This window comes from Ambystoma mexicanum, chromosome 6p (genome assembly GCF_040938575.1).
Source record: "Ambystoma mexicanum isolate Mex_15411 chromosome 6p, UKY_AmexF1_1, whole genome shotgun sequence".
In the NCBI taxonomy this organism is placed as follows: domain Eukaryota; kingdom Metazoa; phylum Chordata; class Amphibia; order Caudata; family Ambystomatidae; genus Ambystoma; species Ambystoma mexicanum.
This window is the reverse complement of record NC_090935.1, coordinates 852,222,014-852,246,809: the sequence shown is the minus strand read 5'-3', so window position 1 is coordinate 852,246,809 and position 24,796 is coordinate 852,222,014. Positions and strand designations below refer to the sequence as shown.

The 24,796-nt window shown below is 44.2% G+C and overlaps 1 long non-coding RNA gene across 1 annotated transcript; it reads right to left on the bottom strand.

Annotated features, from left to right (window-relative positions):
* Positions 1-297: 297 nt before the first annotated feature.
* On the bottom strand, positions 298-24,212 carry LOC138510981 (uncharacterized). The gene is made up of 3 exons (XR_011280511.1): positions 23,862-24,212; positions 17,579-17,705; positions 298-814 (listed from the first exon to the last, which is right to left on the bottom strand). It is a non-coding gene; the product is annotated as an uncharacterized lncRNA (long non-coding RNA).
* Between the last annotated feature and the right edge of the window lie 584 nt (positions 24,213-24,796).

Here is a 24,796-nt window from a genome sequence, read left to right as displayed (position 1 = left end):
AAATATTTACATTCATGTCTATCCAGATTTCAAAAGTTGTGGCCCCTCCATAATTTTGGCACCCCCTTGAAAAAACAACACTAAACTTTGCAAAATCATTTAGAGTCGGTTCTATCCTTTTTTTATATGTGCAAAGTTTCACAAGGATTCGTCAAACGGCACCAACGTTATAAGCTGCCCAGAAACTGTTCTTCCTGTCAGAAGTGCAACTTAACCATAACTACAGGGTCGCTATAGTAGACCCTGTAATATATATATATATATATATATATATATATATACACATGTTTATGGGTTACGGGTATGGGGATTTGGGTGTTGGGGGTAGGAGATTAGTGGGGGGGGAAGGTGGTATGTGGGGAACCCCACATTAAATAAAAGAGAAACAATTGAAAGAAATATGGTGATGTTTGTCCAAGTAAATTACCACAGAGTAATTTACGTTGGCAAAACAACATAGAACACCCTATCGCTGTTCAGCTGTTGATTTCTTCTCACACTCCTGGGGCTGGGAAATACGGCTACTGCTTCTGCAACAACAAATCTTCCAATCCTAAAAATTCTACATTACAATAATCACATTTATTCTTACAATGAAGTAGGGTGTCTGACTTGGCCTGCATGCAATCAGGAACCAGGGAGAACAGCCATGCACTGTAGACCTCATCTGTTCTACACAGTAATCATCTGCTCAGAAGGGGTTATAATCAAAAGATTCCATAAACATTTGTGGGACACAGCACAGGTTTTGATTGAAGCTCCTTTGAGGTGAATTTGGGTAATCGGGCCCATTTCTTCACCAATGTAGATTGTCCTAAAAAAGAGACAACAGCCTATTTATTAAAGGAAGGTCAGCATTAAATCCCATTAAAGATCACATGATCATGCTTGTAAATCCCATTGTTCAAAACCCAAAGCCAAAGCTCACATCAAGCATCTTTCTATATGATTCTTCAAATCAGTATGTTCCTTTCATGTTAATTATATACAAGGGATAAGTAGGTCTAGCAGAAAATGTTTAACTAACAGATGAACTAAATATATTTATCTTCTGAAAAACATGGTATGATTGATTCTTCTCATTTCCATGTAATTTTCCGCATACCCTTGCTTTGAGGTGCAAACAGATTTCATTTGACCCTTCAACAAAAGCCCCAACCAAATTTGTTCAGTTTTGGTCCACACAGGTTAGCCTACTCATTTCAGTCCATGAGGTAGGTGACAAATTCTCAACCATAGTATGTGAAATTAAATGCAATGTTGGTCAGGACAATGGCTCATTTGCCTAGTACTCTGCTTTCCCTTTCATAAGAATCTGCACTGTGAAAATGAGAACCACCCTATTCACAGATCAATACATTTTTCCAGCTCATTATATATTACAATAGAGACTTGCATTAATTTCTGTAATACAAATAGGGAGATAGACAGACAACTGAAAAATAAACAGTTCCTTTGTTATGTTTCAGGCACATATTTGTTCACAGCACCCTTTAACCAACTGGAACACTCCAAACCATCACTAGCCCACTCATGGGAAGTAAGTTCACTGAGGGACTCATTTACTCCTCTCATTTATTTACCATTCAGACTCTCAATCTGTCAGCTGGACAAAGAAAGGGGGAGAATGCAGTGCCTGCTACAAATTTGCAATGATTGTGAAGTATAACTTTTCAGACCACAGTTTGAAACAAGGATACCATCTTGAAAACTCTTCATTTTTGTCTTCCTGCAGCACAACAGAAGCATTATGTAAAGATCACCCCACCCCATGTGGGTCTCTGGCTTCCCCCTGGCTCCTCCTCTGAGTGCTGAAAAGGAGCCTTGTGACCCACATAACTTCCTAAACACCCCAAGTCGCTCGGACCTAACATCCCGGTGGGCAGGCGGGATGGAGTTAGGTGACGAAGTAGGCCCAGTCACAGTAATGGGGATTACCATAAAAATGTGGGGCTTTATCTGGTAACAGGGGCTCCCTCATCACCTTATGCTTTTTGTTAAAGTGATACCAACGACCCCTGAATGACAGGTGCAGAAGGAAATACAATAATATATGTATACTGCTGCTCATAATATGACACCATTATTTGAGTTGCTGCATCCATGGTTGAAGAAATGTTAACTGCACCCATCACGTTAGACCCCATACTGTTAACTTCTGGCACTGCTTGTCTCTAATGAGTCACAAAGATAAAGGGCCTCATTACGACCCAGGCGGTAAGTTACCGCCTGGGTCGTACCCTTACCACCATGGTGTAAACTACGTTTGCACCATGGTGGATGGCGGATTTATCGCCCCATTCCAAGGTGAGTGGGGCGGTAAATCCCCATTTCCCATTTTACCCTTCCCCATTCCCATTTTTGCCCCATAGGGCATAATGGGAGTGGGGAAGGCGCTAATTACGCCACCGTAAATTACGGTGGCGTAATTAGCACCATGGTCCCTTAGCGCCATGGATTTTAACGCCTGCAAAAAGCAGGCGTTAAACTCACCCTGGCGCAAAGGAACCTCGGAATCAGGCGTTAAGGGTCGGCGCCGTTTACGGCGCCGTTAACCCCTTAACGCCTGATTCGTAATGAGGCCCAAAGGGAGCAACCTTTTTGGCTACCCTGCCAATGTCCATTAAAAGGCACCATCATTGCCTCCACCCATGAGGGTGCCATTACGCTTGTTGATCTGCCCTGTAACATTGGTGGAAAAGAAACCTCATCCAATGCAGCAGTAATGACAAACATCTGTATTTATCAGCTGAGAGAGGAAACAACAAGTTCAGAATCCTTGTTATTCCCGGCAAAGGCCATAAAAAGTCTCTTGCGTGTCTTGAATGGCTCACATTTCAAGGTAAATCTGCACTGCCCACCTGATGTACAAGAGAGCCAGCCTATGCACTTCCCCTGACCCTACTAATAATCGTAGTGAAGGGAGAACACATATTCATCCAGATAAAAATAACTAACAAATCTTATGGAGGAAGTACAGACCTACTCGTGAGACCAATGCATCAGGTGTAGCCCTAAGGTAAGGTTCCCCATTTGAGTTTCCTTGCATCCTTGGGCTTTCTGACAGAGGAAGTAGCCACGAAAGGAGGTTCTTGAAGGAGGCACTCTTTCTCCACCTTGTCTAAGCATGTGTATGGCAGGTCCCAGAGGGATTTCAAAAGCAAAGGAAGATCCTACAGAGGGCCTTGAGGAGGGTTCAGAAGAATGTAGCCATACATAAAGTTAGGGACCAGCTGATTAAGGATGGGTACACCCCACCCCCAGAGTTCTGTAAATGCTTTAAAAATAACCCATTGACCTTTCAGTTTTGGTTCTGCCTGACCTATGGAACCCATCCAGAAGGAAGACAAAAACTCTAGATGGTTCACAGTAGTGTGCACCAAATCTGAAAAGAAGGCAAATGATGCTCATAGGATCAGTAAGTAGTTGGATGTCTGGGAATATGAACAGCCTTGGCAGCAGCATAAAATAGACCTCGATCCTGCAAGCTACGCTGCTCAATCTCCAAAGCAAGAGTATCAAGGGACATGATCCCAGATGCAACTTTCACCTCATTAAATTGGTGAAAACATAAAAGACCTGAGTAATTGCTAGAGTCTGCAGAAGATAGAACCACAGTCTCATGGGACTACCACAACCATGTCTACCTTGTTTTGGATCACTTCTGAATTTCTTTGGGGATGAGTAGGAACAGTGGGAAAACACCCCCAGGCCAGAGTTTCTTGGGCTGGGATTAGAAGAGAGAAACCACGCTGATCTTACTGATTGGCCTATTCTCACCAGTGGCCAATAAATCTATTTGTGTGACACCAAACCTGCTGAAGATTAAGGAGAACGACATGTGGGTCAGAGCGATCTCCATGGAATGGAAGGAACTGCTCAGCTTGTCTGTCACAGAAACAATTATCCCCTGAACATGCTTGATTGAGAGATTCACATGATTGTGGTCCACCCAGTGAAAGATACTGACTGTCTGCAACCTCAGGTATTTGGAGTGAGACCCCCTGCCTGCTCAAATAAGCTTTTACAAAGTATGTGGACTATTCGAAGCAGGATGCTTGGCACCTCTTGGAGGGAGAAAAATACTTGAGAGGCTTCAATACTGCCACTGGTTCGTTCCAATTGGAAGAGCAAGTTTCTTCATGAGGCATCCACTGGCCCGAGCTGATATTTGCTTCATGGGCTCCCCTGAGCCCACCTTGATTGCATTGCTGGTAACAATAAGAGGTAAGAGCTGGTCCAAAGAAACCTCGTGTGACAGGCTACAAGGATTTGAGCTCCAACGAAGCAGAACTTTTATCACTGAGGAGAATGCAACCATCTCCTTGTTGAATGCATCATGAGGGGATCAGTGATCCACGACTTAGCTCATTAGGCGAATAAGATGCTGCGTTGCCCACTGATTCAGATATCCTGTCGCTATCATGTACCACTGGACCTTCATCTAGATCTTTGTTGGTGCCTGTTGGTAGGACAGGAGCATGCAGTGCTCCAGATAAGATTTTGAGGTGGGAGTATTTTAATCCCTATTTTTAAACTTTGAAAGTAAATGTGATTTTAAGAGAGTAAAAATGACATTTGTCCTTTGCAAGAGAGTAAAATGTATGTGACATCCAGCAGACGTGTGCAAAAAACTGTATGGAAATGATTACTATGGGGCAGCTTTCTGCATTGTTACAGAATACACCTTTCATTATTTCTCGAAGGTCTGGCCCTTTGATCTCTCCTGTATATATTTAAATTTTGAAATCTCAAAAACCCAGCCAATTACATAGCAAACATGAATTGTATTGTGCGTTTTGTGGTTCGATAGCAGAATTGTCTTTTGATGTTTAATGAAAGTCCTCATTTCCTAGAGCTATTACTACCTAATGGTATGCCAATGTATGATCCAACAGTGCAGAGAGGCAAGGACTCTGTGCTAAATTCTATATCTAATCTAATGGTCAATTGGTTATTAATATAGCGCTTTTGGCAAAGCGCTGTACATAGAACATATGTATCACAATTATCACCAAAACAAAGTTGGTACTCCTTTATCGACCTCGAAAGGATTCAAACCTGAAACCTACAGATCACGACCAGATTGCAGCAACGAGTGTTCAACTGGCTGAGCTCTCTTATTGGCTAGCATCTTTCAGAGGTTGGTTAACTGAGTATCGACTGAGGTATAATAATCACAGTACCTAGATGTTCGACAAATCCATTTATGAAGCGCTACATAAAGTTAAATACCTATCTGAATTATCACAGGGACAGGTTTTGCTGAGTTTCTATTTCAATTACCAATGTAACTTTCATTTGTTTGATTTTGAACAGCGCTTGCATTTCCTGGAGAGTCAGGTTTTGGATGTTTTAATTTTAGTCTTGAATATCTGAGAGGCTAGAACACCTGTGATTGGTGTAATGATAATCACCCTTGAGCAAAGACTCTGCTGGCACTGACCATTTATAGTAATGTACCCCATTGACTGCAAGATTGAATGGATGTAAACTAGACTGTGCATAGTCATTATTTTACACACTGTTTTAATAATTAAAGTGTAAATTAAATTATACGTGTAAAAATAATGTCTGATTATGCACACAGCACCGGAACCCTGAAAAATACAATTGTGCAATACTGGTTTGCTTTCACTGGATCAAAAAGCATAATTTGTTGCAAAATATGAATTCTCAATTGCAACTTAGTTTTCCATCTTATTCATTAAACAATCTGAAAATTCTAGGAAAATAAATATGCACAGTGCTTCTGTTTGCTCCATGAGCATCAAGACAAGAGAAGCTGAATGGAAAGAAACCATTCAATTTATCACAGTGTACAGTTTCTTTTTTTAAAAGGCTTCAGAGAACTACATTCTGTTTCAGAGGTGGCTTGCAATTACATCCATGTAGATAAAAATCAAAAGAAGCCTTTTGGTTTCTGTCAAGCAACCTAACCTTTGCACTGCCCTCTGCTCTTAACCCATGTGTAAATGTACACATGAAAATAATAAAGCTGTCGTATTTACGAGATTTTCATGTGTAAAAAGGCCTCCTGCGCACCTTATCTGGAGGCCTGGGAGCATGAATAGGTTTTCCTGCAGCATGAGGGCTCTCACCTCTGATAGGAACACTTTCTTGTGAGCTGTTTCTGGTTCTGCCTCAATGAATGTCAGTCTCTGAGCGGGGGTCAGTGAGTACTTCTGCCATTTGATTAGCAAAATCAATTCCTCTACCATTTGAGAGGCACTTACCATGTGTTGCCTGCCCAGTGCACTGTTTTCCCATGGTCAACTATCATCCAAGTGTGGATTAATCTGGATGCCTTCCCTGTAAAGGTACATTATCACTGGGCAATCAACTTGGTGAATATCATGGAGCTATTTCAAGACCAAATGGGAGGACAGCAAACTGGACGTTTGTCCTTGACAAGATGTACCGCAACCACTTCTGTGGAGTTATTGAGCCATAATGATAAGCATCTTGCTGACTGAGGGTGGAAAAGAAGATATGTGGTCTGAAGAGCAGAAGGATCTTCTGAATGATTTCCAAGGTGAGGTGTAGAAAGGGTAACCACTTGTTGAGGACCTATCTGAACCATCTGGAGCTTTTCTCTACTTGGAAAACCATGGGAGTAGAAGCACTATACTTCTTCCTCCAAAGGCACCAACACTACTGCCTTCTTCTGCAAGGGAGTCGGAATATTCCCCCATAGACAAAAACTGCAATCTGGATCTGTGTCCGTACTCTTGAGTGATGAGATGTTTCTCACATTTCTGTTTAGTTGCCATTCATAAAGATATTTGGTCCTCACTGATCTTGAAAGTGAAAAGCCCATTCTTATTTAAAGGCTTGAAGGAGTCCTCTTACCGGAAGCACCTGCTGATAGTCAGGACTGATTGTTCTGCAGTGTTACACTCACCTGTAACACTGGCCCATGGGGGCGCCACACGATACTGAATGAAGGTCTAAGCGCTATCCCGTCCCCTCTCGGCTTGGTTATGTGCCAGACATTGGGTAGCACCTATAACAGGAGAATGGAGGGTGAAGATACTGGTTCTGTGATGGGTGAACTCCCACCTCCCTTGGCGTTATTGCTCACCTTTTGTTTTTGTGTGTTGAACTCTCCGTCCTGCATCTCTGTGCAGGGGCGCATGGTTGGTGTGGGTGTTCCGTGTAACCAAGTTGCTTCACTGGTCCATGTGCCCTTATATTGGGTCCAGACTGGCTGTGACTCCGACTCTGCTTGCTGTCTTCCAGGTGAGTTATAATGTATTTTCCGTCTTTATTCTGTCGATTTCTTTCTCTCCATTTTCTCTGTCTTCTCGATATCGTGCTCCACTACTCTGTTCCCTAGATGGTTGCGATCTCGGAGTTGCCGCGCTGATGGCGAAGACTAGAGTGAGTTATTGATGCGCGGAGGATTGCACTGTTTATTGGTGTTAATTGCTAACCTGTGTTCTCTTCTCTTCTTTGTACAGGTTGCGGTGATGTTCCGGAGTGATGATCGATCGAAGCGCTGCTTTCCCAGGTAAGTGCTTTGTTCATGCTTACCTTGTTCCTTCTCCCTTGCAGGTTGTGGCAAAACCTGGAGATGGGTGAGGTAAGAGAAGCGCAGGGTGCTGCCAGGACTCGCTGCTTGCCCAGGTAAGAATTGTTATTAATGCTGTCCTCGAACTCCGGACATGGGCGAGGTAAGCGAAGCGCAGGATGGATTCAAGACCGGTTACTTCACAGGTAAGTGTTCTTGCTTGCTAATGCTGTTCTTGTTCTTCCAGGTTATTAATGGAATCCAGATCTAGGGCTTCAGGATCGGGCCACTGGAGAAGCAGATGAGCAGGAACTGGACACGGTGAGCGTTACGCTGCAGGAGTGCAGAATAACGCAAAGTGTGTTCTGCTGTTTGGGTGTGGTTTAAATAGCCCAGGTAAAGTAGTTCCAGGCCAAGTAGTTCCAGGCCCAGCCAAACCCAAAACACTAGACTGCATGGCTTGGTTCTAAAGAACTGAGCTGTGTAATAGGCCTCCATGTTCGATTAAGGTCCAAAACTGATATTGCTTTATTCCTGATAATGACTCCATGTATGTTTCTGATGGAGTTTTAAGGCCCTTGGGGCCAGTGTGAAGGGCTTTAGCCCCACTGCTGCCAGGAGACTGTTATACCTGAGGGGGTCAGGGGCATGGATCGTGACAGCCAGGGACTGAAATGAATAAGGTTTTACCTTGTGGAACCCCTGCATTGTTCTAGTTAGGGCTCTGGGGCTCACAAGGATTTGTACTATTGAGCTCTATGAGGTAAATTCTTGTACAGAAAGTTCCTCTGAAGTGACTGTGCTTTTGTACAGTCATAACAACATCTTGAATTAGTGTATCAAGCTCTTGGCCAAACAGTATGGAGTTCAAAAATGGAACTTAGTGCACAATACAATTCTTGCTTGTGTCTGCCTTGCAGTCTCTAATTTAGCTGTGGTATTGGTTGGCTGAGGTGGCACAGCCCATCAGAGTATATGCTAACATGGAGGAAGGTCTTGCACCTACCAAATGGTGTTCTGGTGGCAGTAATCCATTATGAGCTAGGGTTGCACTCCATAAAATCTCACCTTTATTGGAAGAACCTCTCACTGCTAAAAAATATTCTCGGTGCCAATGAGCAGTCAATCTGGTGGTTGCTAAACCAATTGCAACTTAAAAACCTTGGGTTGCCTTACAAAATTAGGAAATGGAGTCTGACCTACTCTGCAAGAAGTATGACATCTCGAAAGATATGCTATAAACCAATTGTAATGAAAAGGAGACACAAGGAGTGCGACTAGATCTACACAATCAGCAAAGTCAGAACTTTCCATCTGAATGCTGACTTGCTGTTTGATGTTGGACCAGTCGAAGTCTGCCCAGAATATTTGCATAGTTCTCCCAGGGCTTTGTGGTGGACAAGGTTGATGAGACTTAGATTACATTTGGCTCTCACAAATTAAATTATGGGGGCATGGAACAAAGATCTGAGAGCACTGAGAATATGTCGATTCTGTTCAAATTCCGAGGAGGTGGACATGCTACGCCATATCCTGCTACACTGTAAATCCTTAGAGGTGAGGCGAATGCCATACTTTGGCCACTTAATTCAACCATATGCTCGGGTTCACTGGCAGAGTATGGCAGTTTATCATGAACTCCTTTGGCCATAATAAATGAATGACTACTGCGGTTCATTTTTTAAAGGAAGTTTTAGACAAATATGAAAGGGCTAAGTGATTACCATAACAGGTATTTTGATTATGCTCTCCCTCGCATAGTTTGGTAAACTCTGAAAATTTCTGTTTGATCTTAAAGTTTTTATTATATGAATAATCTGTTTTAATGTACATTTTAAAATGAGTTGTTTGCATTTTCTTGTTTTTACTTTGTTTGTTAAAGGTTACTTGTTAACCAAAAAACAATAACAACAAAAAAAATGTATATATATATTAGGGCTGTGCTAAAGAGCATATTTAGTATTCAGCCGAATACCGAATCGTTTGTGAACTATTCAGCCAAAGCCGAATATGAAGCTGAATAGTTGCTTTAATTAATAAATCATGTTCCAAATTTGAAAAAACACATTTATTAAAAACAATAAAGCACCATTTTAAATGCATTCTATACTTGTATTTCTCTGCATTGTAATCAATGCAGCATCTTTATTTAAAGCATAAAAGCCAGAAAAAAAAACAGATTTAACCTTCATTGTCTGATTGCTCCGAGTAGGTTTAGGGTGTTATCTCTTTGCATGGTCTGTGGAGGTGTGGGCCATGCAGGCATTTATGTTCAGTAGGGATGGGCAAGCAGAATTCCAGGTAGGGAATTTTTGTTGTTGGGTTGGGAGGTGGAATGCCATGTATGGTATTTGTGTAAAGGGTTTGCAGGCCCCAAGTAGGAAGTTTGTGGAGGTGTTGGGGAGGCAGGATGGCAGTAATGGGGGCTTGCACTGTATGCCGGCAAAGTGTCAGCAATGGTGTCTTTGGTTCCAAGATTTACATGCTAATTTTGCCGGTTCAGCCATGTTTGCCACTTGGAGCCAAGCCGGACTCCAAGGCTCGACCTCGACTTGGCCATCACAAAAATTCTCTGGCTTTCCCAACTATACATCCTACAAATTCCACCAACAGAGCATAGCTGTCTGATTGTCTCATACAGAGTCCTCACACCTATCTTCACCCGCTGTCACACACTGGCCCACTTTGGAACTGGAGAGATTACCCAACACACATTTTTTACATCGAGGAAGCAGGTGAGTGTGAGCCTCGGCATCCGTGGTCCCTCTTGGCCCCTTTGAAGATTGTATTTGTTTCCGAATCAGCCCCCAGGCCCTGCGCTGCCCCGTGTCTCCCCAGGTTCCCCTTCCTGGTTTCCCCTCGCTGCCCGCCTACCCAGCCCGCCCACCACCCCTGATTGGCTGCCCTTACACTGCTGCCTGGGTCTAGCGACCCGCACCCGCTCCTCTTTACATCGAGGAAGCAGGCGAGTGTGAGCCTCGGCATCCGTGGTCCCTCTTGGCCCCTTTGAAGATTGTATTTGTTTCCGAATCAGCCCCCAGGCGCTGCGCTGCCCCGTGTCTCCCCAGGCTCCCCTTCCTGGTTTATCCTCGCTGCCCGCCTCCCAGCCCGCCCACCACCCCTGATTGGCTGCCCTTACACTGCTGCCTGGGTCTAGCAAACCCGCGCCCGCACCCGCTCCTCTTTACATCGAGGAAGCAGGTGAGTGTGAGCCTCGGCATCCGTGGTCCCTTTTGGCCCCTTTGAAGATTGGATTTGTTTCTGAATCAGCCCCCAGGCCCTGCGCTTCCCCGTGTCTCCCCAGGCTCCCCTTCCTGGTTTCCCCTTGCTGCCCTTACACTGCTGCCTGGGTCTAGCGACCCGCGCCCGCACCCGCTCCTCTTTACATCGAGGAAGCAGGTGTGAGCCTCGGCATCCGTGGTCCCTTTTGGCCCCTTTGAAGATTGTATTTGTTTCCGAATCAGCCCCCAGGCCCTGCGCTGCCCCGTGTCTCCCCAGGCTCCCCTTCCTGGTTTCCCCTCGCTGCCCGCCTCCCAGCCCGCCCACCACCCCTGATTGGCTGCCCTTACACTGCTGCCTGGGTCTAGCGACCCGCGCCCGCACCCGCTCCTCTTTACATCGAGGAAGCAGGTGAGTGTGAGTCTCGGCATCCGTGGTCCCTTTTGGCCCCTTTGAAGATTGTATTTGTTTCCGAATCAGCCCCCAGGCCCTGCGCTGCCCCGTGTCTCAGGCTCCCCTTCCTGGTTTCCCCTCGCTGCCCGCCTCCCAGCCCGCCCACCACCCCTGATTGGCTGCCCTTACACTGCTGCCTGGGTCTAGCGACCCGCGCCCGCACCCGCTCCTCTTTACATCGAGGAAGCAGGTGAGTGTGAGTCTCGGCATCCGTGGTCCCTTTTGGCCCCTTTGAAGATTGTATTTGTTTCCGAATCAGCCCCCAGGCCCTGCGCTGCCCCGTGTCTCCCCAGGCTCCCCTTCCTGGTTTCCCCTCGCTGCCCGCCTCCCAGCCCGCCCACCACCCCTGATTGGCTGCCCTTACACTGCTGCCTGGGTCTAGCGACCTGCGCCCGCACCCGCTCCTCTTTACATCGAGGAAGCAGGTGAGTGTGAGTCTCGGCATCCGTGGTCCCTTTTGGCCCCTTTGAAGATTGTATTTGTTTCCGAATCAGCCCCCAGGCCCTGCGCTGCCCCGTGTCTCCCCAGGCTCCCCTTCCTGGTTTCCCCTCGCTGCCCGCCTCCCAGCCCGCCCACCACCCCTGATTGGCTGCCCCGCCTCCCTTCCTTCATTACTGCTCCTTCCAGGGCAGCCCACTGCCCGGCAGCCCCCTGCGGCTAAGGGCCCCTAGGCCAAGGGCGGCTCCAGGAAGTGTCTGCAGGTGTCCGCAGGGGACGCCAAGGAAGCCACCAGACACCAACAAAACCGTAAGTGTTGGCTTAGGTGGTGGATAGAGCAATTACTCTACCCCAGAAAGCCCCTGCCACTCTAACCTACCTTTCAAAGGCCTGCAATATAATATCAACCAATGACAGTTAGCATATGCCACACTTAATTGAAATCCCTAATTGCCTCCTTCTGTAAGCTGAGTCTTGAAGTGTTAAGAATTGTTCCCAATTGCATCTAGAAGCGTACCCTGCCGCATTTAGAAGTTGCGCCCAATAGCCTCTAGTCGAAAGTTGAATCTAGAAGTGTACCCAACTGAATTGAAGTTGCGCCCATCAGCCTCCTTTTGAAAGTTGAATCTAGAAGTGGTAGAATTGTTCCAGACTCCATCTAGAAGAGTACCCAATTGCATTTAGAAGTGTACCCAACGGCATTTGAAGCTGCGCCCATCAGCCTCCTTTTGAAAGTTGAATCTAGAAGTGGTAGAATTGTTCCAGACTCCATCTAGAAGTGTACCCAATTGCATTTAGAAGTGTACCCAATTGCATTTAGAAGTGTACCCTTGCATTTAGAAGTGTACCCAATTGCATTTAGAAGTGTACCCAATTGCATTTGAAGTTGCGCCCAATAGCATCTCATTGAAAGTCGAATCTAGAAGTGCACCCAACTGCATTTGAAGTTGCACCCAATAGCCGCTTTGAATGTTGATTCTAGAAGTGTTAGAATTGCTCCCAATTCCCTTTAGAAAGTACCCAACTGTATCCAATTGAAATTGCGCCCACTAGCATCTCCTTGAAAGTTGAACTTAGAAGTGTTCCCAACTGCATTTGAAGTTACACCCAATAGCCCCTCTTTGAAGACCGAATCTAGAAGTATTCCAAATTGCATTCAGAAGTGTACCCAACTGCATCTGAAGTTGCACACAATAGCCCCTCCTTGAAAGTTGAATTTAGAAATGAACCCAATTGCTTTTAGATGTTTACCCTACTGCATTTAGAAGCTGCGCCCAATAGCCTCTTTTGAAAGTTGAAAGTCGAAGTGTTAGAATTGCATTTAGAAGTGTACCCAAATGCATTGGAAGTTACACCCAATAGCTCCTCCTTGAAAGTTGAATTTAGAAATGTACCCAACTGCATTTGAAGTTACGCCCAATAGCCTTACTGAAAGTTGAATCTTGAAGTGTTAAGAATTGTTCCCAACTGCATTTAGAAGTGTACCCTACTGCATTTAAAAGTTGCGCCGAATTGCCTCTCGTTGAAAGTTGAATCCAGAAGTCCACCCAACTGCAATTAAAGTTGCGCCCAATAGCCTCTTTTGAAAGTTCAAACTAGGAGTGGTAGAAATGCTTTTAGAAGCGTCCCCAACTCCATAGGAAGCTGCACCCAATAGCTTGTCTTTGTAAGTTGATTTTAGAAGTGTACCCAAATGCTTTTAGAAGAGTACCCTGCTGCATTTAGAGCTGCGCCCAATTGCCTCAAATTGTAAGTTGAATCTAGAAGTGTACCCAACTGCATTTGAAGTTGCGCCCAATAACCTCTCTCTGAAAGTTGAATCTAGAAATGCACCCAACTGCATTTAAACTGCGCACAATAGCCTCCTTTGAATGTTGCATCTAGAACTGCTAGAATTATTCCAGCCTTCATTTAGAAGTTGCGCCCAATAACCTCTAGCCTCTAGTTGAAAATTTAATCTAGAAGCGCACCCAACTGCATTTGAACCTGCACCCAATAACCTCTCATTGAAAATTGAACCCAGAAGTGTACCCAATTGCATTTAGATGTGGAGAACGGATGGGTCTGGAGAGCAGATGGGTGCAGAGAGCACATGAGTGCGTAAACCTGATAGGTACGGAGAGCGGATGAGTGCAGAGAGCAAATGAGCATGAAGAAACGGACAGGTGTGGAGTCCAGAGTAGTCTAGAGAGCGAATGAACATGAGAACATGAGAACAGTTGAGAATGAACAACGACGTGGAAAGCGCAGAAGCGTGAATGCTGACCGGAACAGTATGCAGAATGGATGACTACGTAGAATCAAAGAATAGCATGTATGATATCAGTGAGACCAGATAAGTGTGTAGATCAATCAAACAGACTGCTAACAAAGCAGTTTAGTATACAGAACCGATTAAAGCATAGGCAGACATGAGTACAACCACGGGGTAGACCGAAGCGCATGCGCAAGAAGCACAGGAGTGCATATGTATGGAACACATGAGAGCATGCGTGAACAGCACTGGAGAATGAAGGACAGAGTTGAGCACGCAAAATGAACCAGAGTACATGCATATGCACTGTCGGGCAGACATGAATGTGTAATACAATCTTGAACAAAAATGCATATAAAAGACCAACCCGCACGCAACTGCGTGACATACATAATATGCTTTGGAATGCAGGAAACGTCTGAAAAACATACATCTTACCACACCCCACACTTACTCTCTCCCTTACACCACCACTCAACTAGAACACAGAGATACTATGACACCATTCGGTATAACTGTTCTCATATCTACATATCCCGCTCACTCCACATCACTCTAAGTAAACATTGCTGGTATCACACCCCCAGCCAGGCGTCCTCCTCAGGCCTAACGCAGCCACACTCGTTCTGGATAAAGCCATCCAGAGCGAACACATACTCCTGATATCTCAACCACCCCACCTACTGCTAAGAAGCAGCTACCACTTGAATTCCGCACCAGCTGCACACATACATGGTGCACACATGCACCTTTTGACTCCCCCTACTCTCTCTACTGACCCGAACTTCGGTTCCCAAGGGCGTTCAACCTACCAGCGCCTTCAGACCATACCAATGGTATATAAGGCGCTATATAAATGCAAAATAACATAACATAACATAACATTCCTCTGAGAGGCCTGTTAGGTGGGGGCATATTACTCTGCCTGACATAACTCAGCCCTGCTAGTCTCCACTACCTATTGTGAATTCTTAATGTTCCTCCATGGGCATGGCACATAGGAACAAATGCTGCTCACTTTTCATTTATCCTCGGCACTCCTTCTTGCCAATACACAAACATATGCACCTTATTATTCCTGATAAAATATCAGATGATGTTAAACTCAGGACTCAAGTCTTAAAAAAAGAAAAGGTGGGACTGTGACATATGCAATGGGAAGTGACATGACGGGAACTGAATGTATCCTAAAGTGAAATATTCAAATTTCTTTCAGTTAGTCTTTTCCAACTGAAGAAAGTGCACATTGCATATAAACAGTCGCCAAAAGAAAATATTTTCTTGTATTGTTGCTGGCTAAGAATAAAAGTTGAGCACCTTTCACGTCTACAAATATGTAACAAAACATGCCCTAAAGAGCAAATGATAATCTAAGATAATTTACAGTGGTGTGATAGCAATTTGTCTGGTTTGGTAGCTAAGTGTCTGGTCTAATTCTATTCAGTTTTGCAAACTGAAGTCTATATTTGCCTTTCTGAGTTCTTGTTGCATTGTATTCAAATGAGAATGAAGTATTCGGCAAGAGCAGAATAAAAAGAAACTATTTGGCCGGAGCTGAATAGCTTTTTTTCAGCCGGAATTCAGCCGAATATTTACTTGAAGCCAAAGTTCGGTACACCCCTAAAATATATATATATATATATATATATATATATATATATATATGCTGAGATGGTATCCATGGCTACATCAGACATCAACTGGCCTTGTTTATCAATCTGCAGAAGCAGGTCACAGCAATCCTCTTTCTCCATATCCATGCACATTTTCTGCATATCTAAAGGGGCAGCTTCTTTGCCTCTTCCGTCTGTCTGACTACCACAAGAACAACCTGCTTGTGCCCACAAGACTCCTTTCTAGCTTCAGCAGTCTTTCGCATGACATGTTGTATTTTACTTCAAATTATTCTTTGCAAGCATGTAGTTACCCTTCCCTGGATTTGTTCCAGATTTCTGCTAGATTATCAGCCCATTTTCCCTGCAGCGTGTGAACCACTCTTTCAGCTTCAGGTACCAATGGTGTACTTGGTTCTTATGCCACGCAACTGTTAACAACTTCACAGTGTAGTTAGATGGTTCTTTAACTCTTGGTAAGACTGGTTTCACTATGAAAAGGGGATACCTCTTGGTTTGGGCAATGCTTGTTCTTCTCTTAAATGTTTGAGACTCTACACATCTTTGAAATAGAACAAATGTCACTTCTGCATACAGTATAGAGTTCAGTCTCTCAAGTGAAAACACAATTGGGCACATGCATCCTCTCTTTCAAGTAGATTTTGAAGTTTAAAATTGAACAATTAATTGTATTCCCATGTGACAGTAAAGAATGAAGTTTTGGCTTCCTTTGGAAATTGGAATTAGACATGCATGACTTCCTTTTGATGTATTTTTCACTCTCTGTAACTTGTAACTCATATAGACAATGTTAGGTATTTGGTAATGTTTTAGGAACCATACCCTTTTGTTAACTAGGGACACACTATCACTGATGTAAACAGCAACAGTCTTTAGATACTTCAACAATGGGTTTTCAATCACTTTAGCTTCTCACGCGAGTATGGATCTTCAACGTTATGTGTGGCTACTACAATTCCATTGTTAGTAAGACTTATGATATAACAAACAGCTTTTCCTTGCATTGGACAATAGGCAAGTCAGTTAGGAGCTAGCTACAGTTACTGACAAAGCTTGCACAGTGTATTAGAATGACGTGCTTCACTTAATGGCTTTTTTCACATTGGTGTTGTGGGTTGCACTGCTTTCCCGACTTCCTCTGCTACTTCTACTATTTTGGGCTCACTGTGGACCCACACCCTTCTACAGCATGGGTGTCTCCAGTCTGGCCACTTTATTTGGGAGTTCCTTTTCCTCCGGAGACCCCTGGATTGTTGTCTACTTCTTGCATTCGTTTTCTACACTTCCATGGCTCTGCAATCACAGCAAAAAGGCTCACATGTGGAAAACTCAGCCTCCTGCTGCTCTTTTGTTGCACAGCCTCTGCACTTAAGAGTTTGGGAGAACATGACTCTCTCAGAGCTTGCAGGTGAAATCTGCTGTCTCCACACTCTGGCGCCCCTTCTGTTCTTCCACTTTCTTGTGATTTGCCAACCTTTTGCTTCTCCTCTGCTACTGCTACTACAGCTAGCCTTCCAGCTCTCGTTCCAGCTCCTTCTACTCCTCCTTTCCCGATTGGTCATTTTATGCCTCACAGGTTCAATGATAGGCTTCAGGTGTGGCCTATTAGCCTTAATTGTCTGACTACTGCAACGGCTACTATGCTTAATTGCCTGACTACTACACCTGCATGCCTCTTCAGAACTCGTATTCATCTCAGTACCTCTAGGATACTGGGACTTGCAGTTTATTGCAACAAAGTTAGATTTTTCAACTTTTACAGAGTAGATTTCATTCCAATAAGGCTTTTAATAAAAGGGATGTGAGGATTAGCTATCACAGAGGAAGAACGGTTTAGTGAAGACAACATGTCCATAACCCTTTAGATGTTTAGTCTGGGATACCAAAAGGATATTTAATTTGGTATAGTTTGTTCTGCTTTTCTAACCTTAAGGTCCCCAACCTCAGATCTCATATGAGGTTGAGAGACATTAAAATTACAATAGGCCATAACCTCTTGAGGTACAGTGGTAAGAAACTTCCTGTCAGAGGAAAAATGCAGTGTCTTATCCCATGGAATCTACTCACCACAATGGGCCCTGTCTCTTCCCAGGTCTCTTCCCAGGTGATCATCCAGCAGTACACCACCCCAAGGGTTGAGATCATGAAGCACGTTCAGTGAGGGATCTGTATGATTCTTCACAGCACTCTGGGTCTGAAGACAGGGGTAGATAAGTGTAGCAATAATTAATTTTACTAAATGTACTAAATGTAACACTTTTAATTAAACTATGTGAATTCTGAAAGGATTTGCATTTTAATATCATGTAAAATAATATTAAACACAGAAAGAACATGTTTTATTTGTAAGAGATAGCTCATGCAAAAGAATGTCTGTATTTAAGCATCCATGTTGAATGAAGAACAGGCAGACTTATGCAAATTATATTGTATTATTATGCAAAGAGATGACAGACATAATATGTATTATGTGTTATTTGAAAGAATGAGTTACATTTGTTTATATGCCTACACTTTATTGAATTATCATAATCAGAAAAATTGCACAAAGAGAGCAGATTTACTTTCATATATATCCTCATAATTGTCAACTTAGTTTGAACTCAGGTTAATCCTACATTCTGTCTTTATGCAGAGCTGTCCTCAGACTAAAAATTCAAGTGTCAGATTTCTTGAATGAAGTAGGTCTTGTCTAGCCAGCGGATTGCCCAAAATATTACTAGCCTAAGGGTAAATGCTTGTACTTTTCTTAGAAGCCTCTGTCTTCACCTCTATAGTAGAGGGCTTTGGAGCAGACTGTACTCCCATCAGATTTCCAGATGAAATTCTTCTTCAGAAGTCCAAATATGTTTCAATTAAGGGGTGTCTTCCCCCTGTAAAGGCAAAATGCCAAAGCTGATTGGACCTTTCTAAGCCTTCTATAAAGGGACACTCCATGGCGCTGAAACAAGAATCCTTTGCCTACTGATTTCCTATGCAGACTGCTCTCTCTACAGGAAGTGAAGTGGGGAGGCACCTGTGAAGTTTGGGTGTCACAGAAAATCCCAAGATGGTGGAACTCCTCTACCTCTGGAAAATGCTCCCCTTGCTCTGTCAGCCTAAATGAAAGAGCCTCCAATAATCAACACTCTGGTAGGAGCTTTCCAATATTCTGTCTGGACTGCCCTTGAAGAACTAGTTGCCAGCTAAAATCCATCTTTCCAAGAGATTTCCTGTTCCCTACAGAAGATGAAAAGCCTTCTGGCGGGGATAAAAAGTAGGGTTAGCTGGGTTTACCTGCAATTATTTTAACTAATCAGTTGATATATTGGTTGCTCATTAAGCAGGCTCCTCTGATATAATACCCACTAACATACCATCCTCCCACAATTCAATAGAAAGTCAGCCCTCAAGCTTTATGTAGAGTAAGTCACCACAATATCACAGTCACAGGCAGCTTGTCCACAAAAAGTAAAATAACCTGCCTGCTTGAATCTCACTATTTCTCACACACAAACATCATTTACAAATTCAAATCTCTATATGTTTAATTCTGCATAGCAATAGGCATTCTAGCCACAACTCTGTAACTTATCCGCCTGGGTGTTCACATTCTTTACATCCAAAAGTTTCCAAATTACACATAAAGTTACATTTGCAAATGTTAAAAAGAACTTTGCTTTCCCCAATACCACCAGCAATTTATGTATTCAGGGAACTGTTGCATGTCTCACATTTCTTATGCAAATATGGTGCTGTGGGTTGCTAGTATGTGTCTGCAGTTTAAAGTACACTTGTAATGAATTGTCTCTGGATTCCTTAGGAGTTTGGTTAGGGAACCAATATAAGCACTTCAGAACGTATAAGGATACTGTTAAATGGTATAATTGCCTGTCCCCTTTGTCCTCTTTCTCGTTAACAGAGTACCACTGTGGAGTTTCAAGATGGAAGGATATATGAGATTTACATTTGCATACTTTTTATGAGAGCAGAAATGACAGTTAAATATGCTCTCATTCCCCATTCCTTATTAAATAGCTATGGCCTTCACATAACACATTATCAAACATATCTTTTTTTAGCCTATGGTATGGACATCTTTATATCATACCTTAATGTAAGTATATATGTGAAAACACATTGGGTAAAATTTAATGAGATTATATTTAACAAAAATGTGCATGAGAGCTGTATAAAAACACAAACTATATCACTGCAACCACAGCTCAAAAACACATTTTGGGTTGGATTGCAATGGCATCTCACTTGATATGAAATACAGTGACAATGCCATACGTAATGTAAGTAATATTTCATATTTAATCAGTGTTTTTTGACATCACCTTGCACCCCCTTTCTGGCACTTAAAGGGAAAAATAAAAAAATGGTTCCTAGACAGCAGATATCATTTAAATTAGGGAACAATCATGCTCACTATGGATTAATCTTTAAATGAGTGGAGCCAACAGAAACCCTCAATTGTTCCCAGGAAAGTCTCAGTTAGCAGGGCCCTCAGAAATTGGATTCAATGTAGTTTGGACTGATTCTGGTTCCCTTCTATGTAGGTCTTGTGGACAGGATTCCTTCTCTTAGGATAGACATCTTCCTATTTGCAGCCCTTACGTTGACCTCTCTTAGTAATCCACCCATCCAATAGGAACTGGTGATGTTCTTTCCTGCAACTTTTATCAGAGTCAGAATCTAACTTTTAAAGTATAAAATGTTCCCATGCTTATGTCATATTTATGTTACTCTATTTGATTGGCCTGGTATTTCCATTGGCCTGCCTCATATTCAGACACTCCTATTTATTTAATGTATTTATTTATTGGGTATTTGTAAAGTGCCCATACAACAAATGGTGTTTCAAGGTGCCACAAGACAAAAAAGGGGGATGGGGAGGGAATAAAACAACAATAACAGTCCTTCTAGGCATTGTGTCATTTGGATGGTGCAAGTGCAGTAACAAGAAGTGCAAGAGGAGGGAACTGGGGGGGTGCTGATTGGGGGAAGGGATAAAGCTAGGTTGGGAGGGAAGTGCGGTTCAGAGTGGCGGCATACAAGCGCAGGGGTGAGGAGGAGGGGATGGAGAGGGACCCTGGGGCGAGGCAGGTGCTAAGGGGAGGTCAGGTAGGCAAGTGCCAGGGATGTAGGGAGTGCAGGGAGTGAGGACCACATGCTAAGTGTGAGGACGGTGGTGGACCAGGCTCAGTAGGGATGCACATCCCACCAGGCTAGTCAGAGGAAGGGGCCCAAAGGGCAAGTGCAGTTTATGGAGGGGGTAAGGGAGACCACGGTGCTGGCATAAATTGGGCGAGGAGGGCCTCGTGCCCTGTGGGACTCCGAAGGAAACAGACAGCCAGTCAATGTGGCATATGGGGGCATTGGCAGTGCAGGGGGACAGGGAAAGAAGAGAAAAGGAGGGTTTTGAGAAGATTCCAGAATTTATGGAAATCTGGCTCAAGCCTGAGAGGGGCAGTGAGCCAATCCAGAGGGAGGCTAGATCTAACACCCTCTAGCTGCTTGGAAAAGCATCTGATCTACAGAGAGTTGGAGCTAGAAGACCGATGGAATCTAGCAGGGAAGTATTTTGGGAGAGAAAGTTGGATGTAGTGGGGTCCCAGGCCCCAGAAAGCCTTGTGGGTGATGCAGATGGTCTTGAACTTCATCCTTGCAGCCACCAGAAGCAAGTGGAGGGATTTTAGGGCTGATGGGATGCGGTCCCTGGGCATTAGGAAAATAATAAGTCTTGCAGTCCTATTCTGGATTAGTTGAAGGGGGCGAATGAAGGATAAAGGCAGATTAAGGAAGAGGCCTTTGCAGTAATCCAGTTTATAGAGGACAAAAGCTCTGGAGACATTGAGTTTTGGGGGGAAGGTGAGGAAAGGGAGAATGCCTCTGAGGAGGTGCAGCTTTAAGTGGGCCTTCTTTTCAAGGTCCGCAATGTGAGGAGAGAAAGGAGTCAAAGATGATGCCAAGGTTTTTAGTTTCACAAGAGGGTGGGGGAGTGAACCCATGGAGGACAGCCATGGAGTAGGAGGGAATGAGGGAGCAGGGGTGCAAATGGGAAGGAATCTCAGTCTTACTGGCATTAAGCCAGAGATCGGTAGCCGTGCACTGTGCCTGAATAGCAGTCAGACAGTCAGGAATGAGAGAGGAAGAAGAAGAGGTAGTGGAAGGAAGCTTGAAAGAGAGCTGCATGTCGTCTGCATAACACTGGAAGTGAGGAGAAAAGGTGGAGATTAAGTGGGCCAGAGGGACAAGGTACATGTCGAAGAGCCACATCGAGAGGATAGAGCCCTGTGGGATGCTGCAGGTTTCCCTCAGGGCTCTATCCCTGCTGGAGATGAAAGGGCACAGTTGAACCTGGGAAGGTTGGTCAGATAGAAGGGAGGTCAACCAGTCCAGTGCCAGGTTTGTGATGCCAAGGGTATCTTGAAAGAAGCAGCACAATTTGCAGTTTCCTGGTATCAGTCTGCTTCAGTGAAACAGTTTTGGGTTCCACTTATGGTGGTAGTCGTAGATATATTCGAATTTAAAAAAAAAAAACAAATGGGATATTTGTTCGAATTTCGGCATTGCAGCCTTCAATAATTTAAAATTCGAAATGTTGCTCTTCAGTCAAATAATGGATATCCATTCATGGTGACAGAACGAAAATGGTTGCTGTAAAACTTATCCCAGGCGAATGAATGCACATCAACCCTGTAAAAAAATAAGTAATTGTCCACCAAGCTGACGATAAAATGAGAATAGGTGCATTTCGCATCTATAATTGTGTAGGCACAGGAGTCAACATATCAAACCAGGAATTGCTTATATGTTGATCTGAATCAGCCACCAGAACCTGGGAATACACAATAATATATATATATGTAACTTAGGTAAGGGATGACAGGGTATAGGTAGACCCCTATCTGATGGAACTTGAGTTCAGGCAGTTTACTGCAATGCAAATGTTATCTATAACTGTCATGCTGCCAAACTACCTAGAATCTGCAGGGTTTGTTAGTAGATCATTCTGACAGAGATGCATGAGTTCACTTATATGCTTTTTTAGCATTACTTTTGAACACAGAACACGGTCTGAAATTGTGACTTTCAACAGATAAGTCTTTCATGGCAGAATCCATTACTAGAGTCTCTCTACTTTTGAGAAACATGAGAGATTCGCCTTAGCGGATGGAACTCTTTCACAGCGAGCTTCTACGGCCAATGTGTAATAAGGGACTGGTCATTGCAGTTTGTTAATTTTGGGCTGGAGCTTCAGTTTAACAAGAGAGCATGAATACTAGCTGCATGTTGTCACTTATTTAAAAACACAAAACACATTTTAAATGGCATGTATTAAACTGCATGTATGCGCGTTTTTTCATCCAAGCAGACCCTACACCGATTACATATTTCAACAACTGAAAGATCTCTTGTGTATGATTACGCACAATAAAAATTGAGGATTGTGTGGCCACATATTGTAACGAATAACACACATTATGAGTACAGTGGACATTTCAAGACACCTTGGAATTACAGGAGCTCAGCCATCTCCTCAGCGGCTTGCACCACCCTTATCACTTAAGCCAGGGGTTATTTGTTTTAAAGTGCAGTAAATATGTTTTCTCTCAATGTTTGTATATAGTTATAGCCCCAAGATTCAAACACGTTCAGTATTGCACTATTCACAACTCGCAGCACCCCTGAGAAAATAGTTACTATTGCACTATAATCACATTGATGACAAACAGGTAAGCAGCCAGGCAGAGGCACCGTTGGAAGGGCCTGGGGGAGGGGCTATATCCCCAGATAGAAGCTCAGGGGCTACAACCAAAAGGCTAGCTAGCCAAGAGTCCCGACATTAGCGCAGCCCCTCAGACCAGACCTAGCAACACCCCTGCAACCAGGCCTGCAGAGAAAAGCCACATGTCACGCGCGGGAACGCGAGCGGGAACCAACTAGTTAACAGTAGCAATGCACGCAGGCGTCCCAGCGATGCGCGGCTCCCATTTGAAATTTCATTAGGCGCTCTCCCTGCTGATTGCCTGCGACGCCTGCTGTCAGCATGCTTTACTCTAGACCGCAGCCCCACACATTTAAACAATCGAGGTAACATTAAATTCGGTTTAGCTAGCTGACTAGAAACGAACGTGAATACATTTTCCATGACAGCTGTCAGGTCCCATTCCGGAGCTGCTCAAGAAGCGAACTGCAGGCGTGATCTGCGAGTGACACCCGACATGAACACACACTTTCTTCTTTTATGGCCGATGATTGTCAAAAACGAAGTTCTCGTGGGCATCTGTTTTTCCTCTCCCTGTCTCGCATTCCTGCAAAAAACAAACAAAAAAAAAAAACCTGGCGCTTTTGACATTACCAATGCACGTGTCGTATTCTGCCGGAGAAGTGCGTCAATGCTGGCGATCCCCTGCGAAATCACTCGTTTCCTTTCCGCGCCGCCATTGCTTACACACCCATGCGCATCTGTTTTCTTTCCTATCCTGCCCGGGTGATCCATCACATCTCTTACGACTAGTTCGTGCTCTGCTACCCAGTTTTTTGACACAGTTGTCTCGAGTTTCAGTGAAAAGTCATTACGTCACGTGATCTCCCGCGGCTTTGGCCCTCGATGAAGTCATTTGGGCGCGCGCACTCGTTCCATTACCTGTTTTTGACCCGAAGAGCAGGCAGCATCCGTACCTACGGCGAGTGAGAGGGTTGGAAAAACGCGGTTCGTGAAAACGTTGTTCTCTGCACCTAATCATTGCCTTGCATCAGTTTTCGCTGTCTCTCAGTTTATTTAAAAAAAGACCCTGTACGTCATTCCGAAATTAGGTTTACCACTGAGTTAAGAACACTGCGAACAAACAGATAAGGTTCTGGCTTCAGACAATTTCACTCACTTATGGCTGGATTCGCATCAGAATTAGAACTTTCAGCCTTGGGGCAATCGATGGCGAAGTGACTGCATCATTATCTGGGCTGGTTTTAGTGGCCGCAGGCCCTGGGCAGCAAAACAAACATTTGCCACCCCCCTCCCCTCAAATGCACGCCTAATGCGTGGGGGCGGTGGTCGCCAACATTTTCAATAAGTGCTGATCAGTTCTGTATTGTTCTTTTCTCTGTTGTTCTTAAATGCGCTCCGCTTGTGAGAGCGGATCACATTTAATTTCAAAAGGGCGCCTGGCACGCCTTCTCCCTTCACACCAGCTCGGTAGAGACCATGAAAGACTCCCCCGAGCTGTCGGGTGGGGGGCTAATGGCAGGACGCCCCGTCCGTTAGCCCGGGTGGCCCACCCCTAAGGCCAGCTC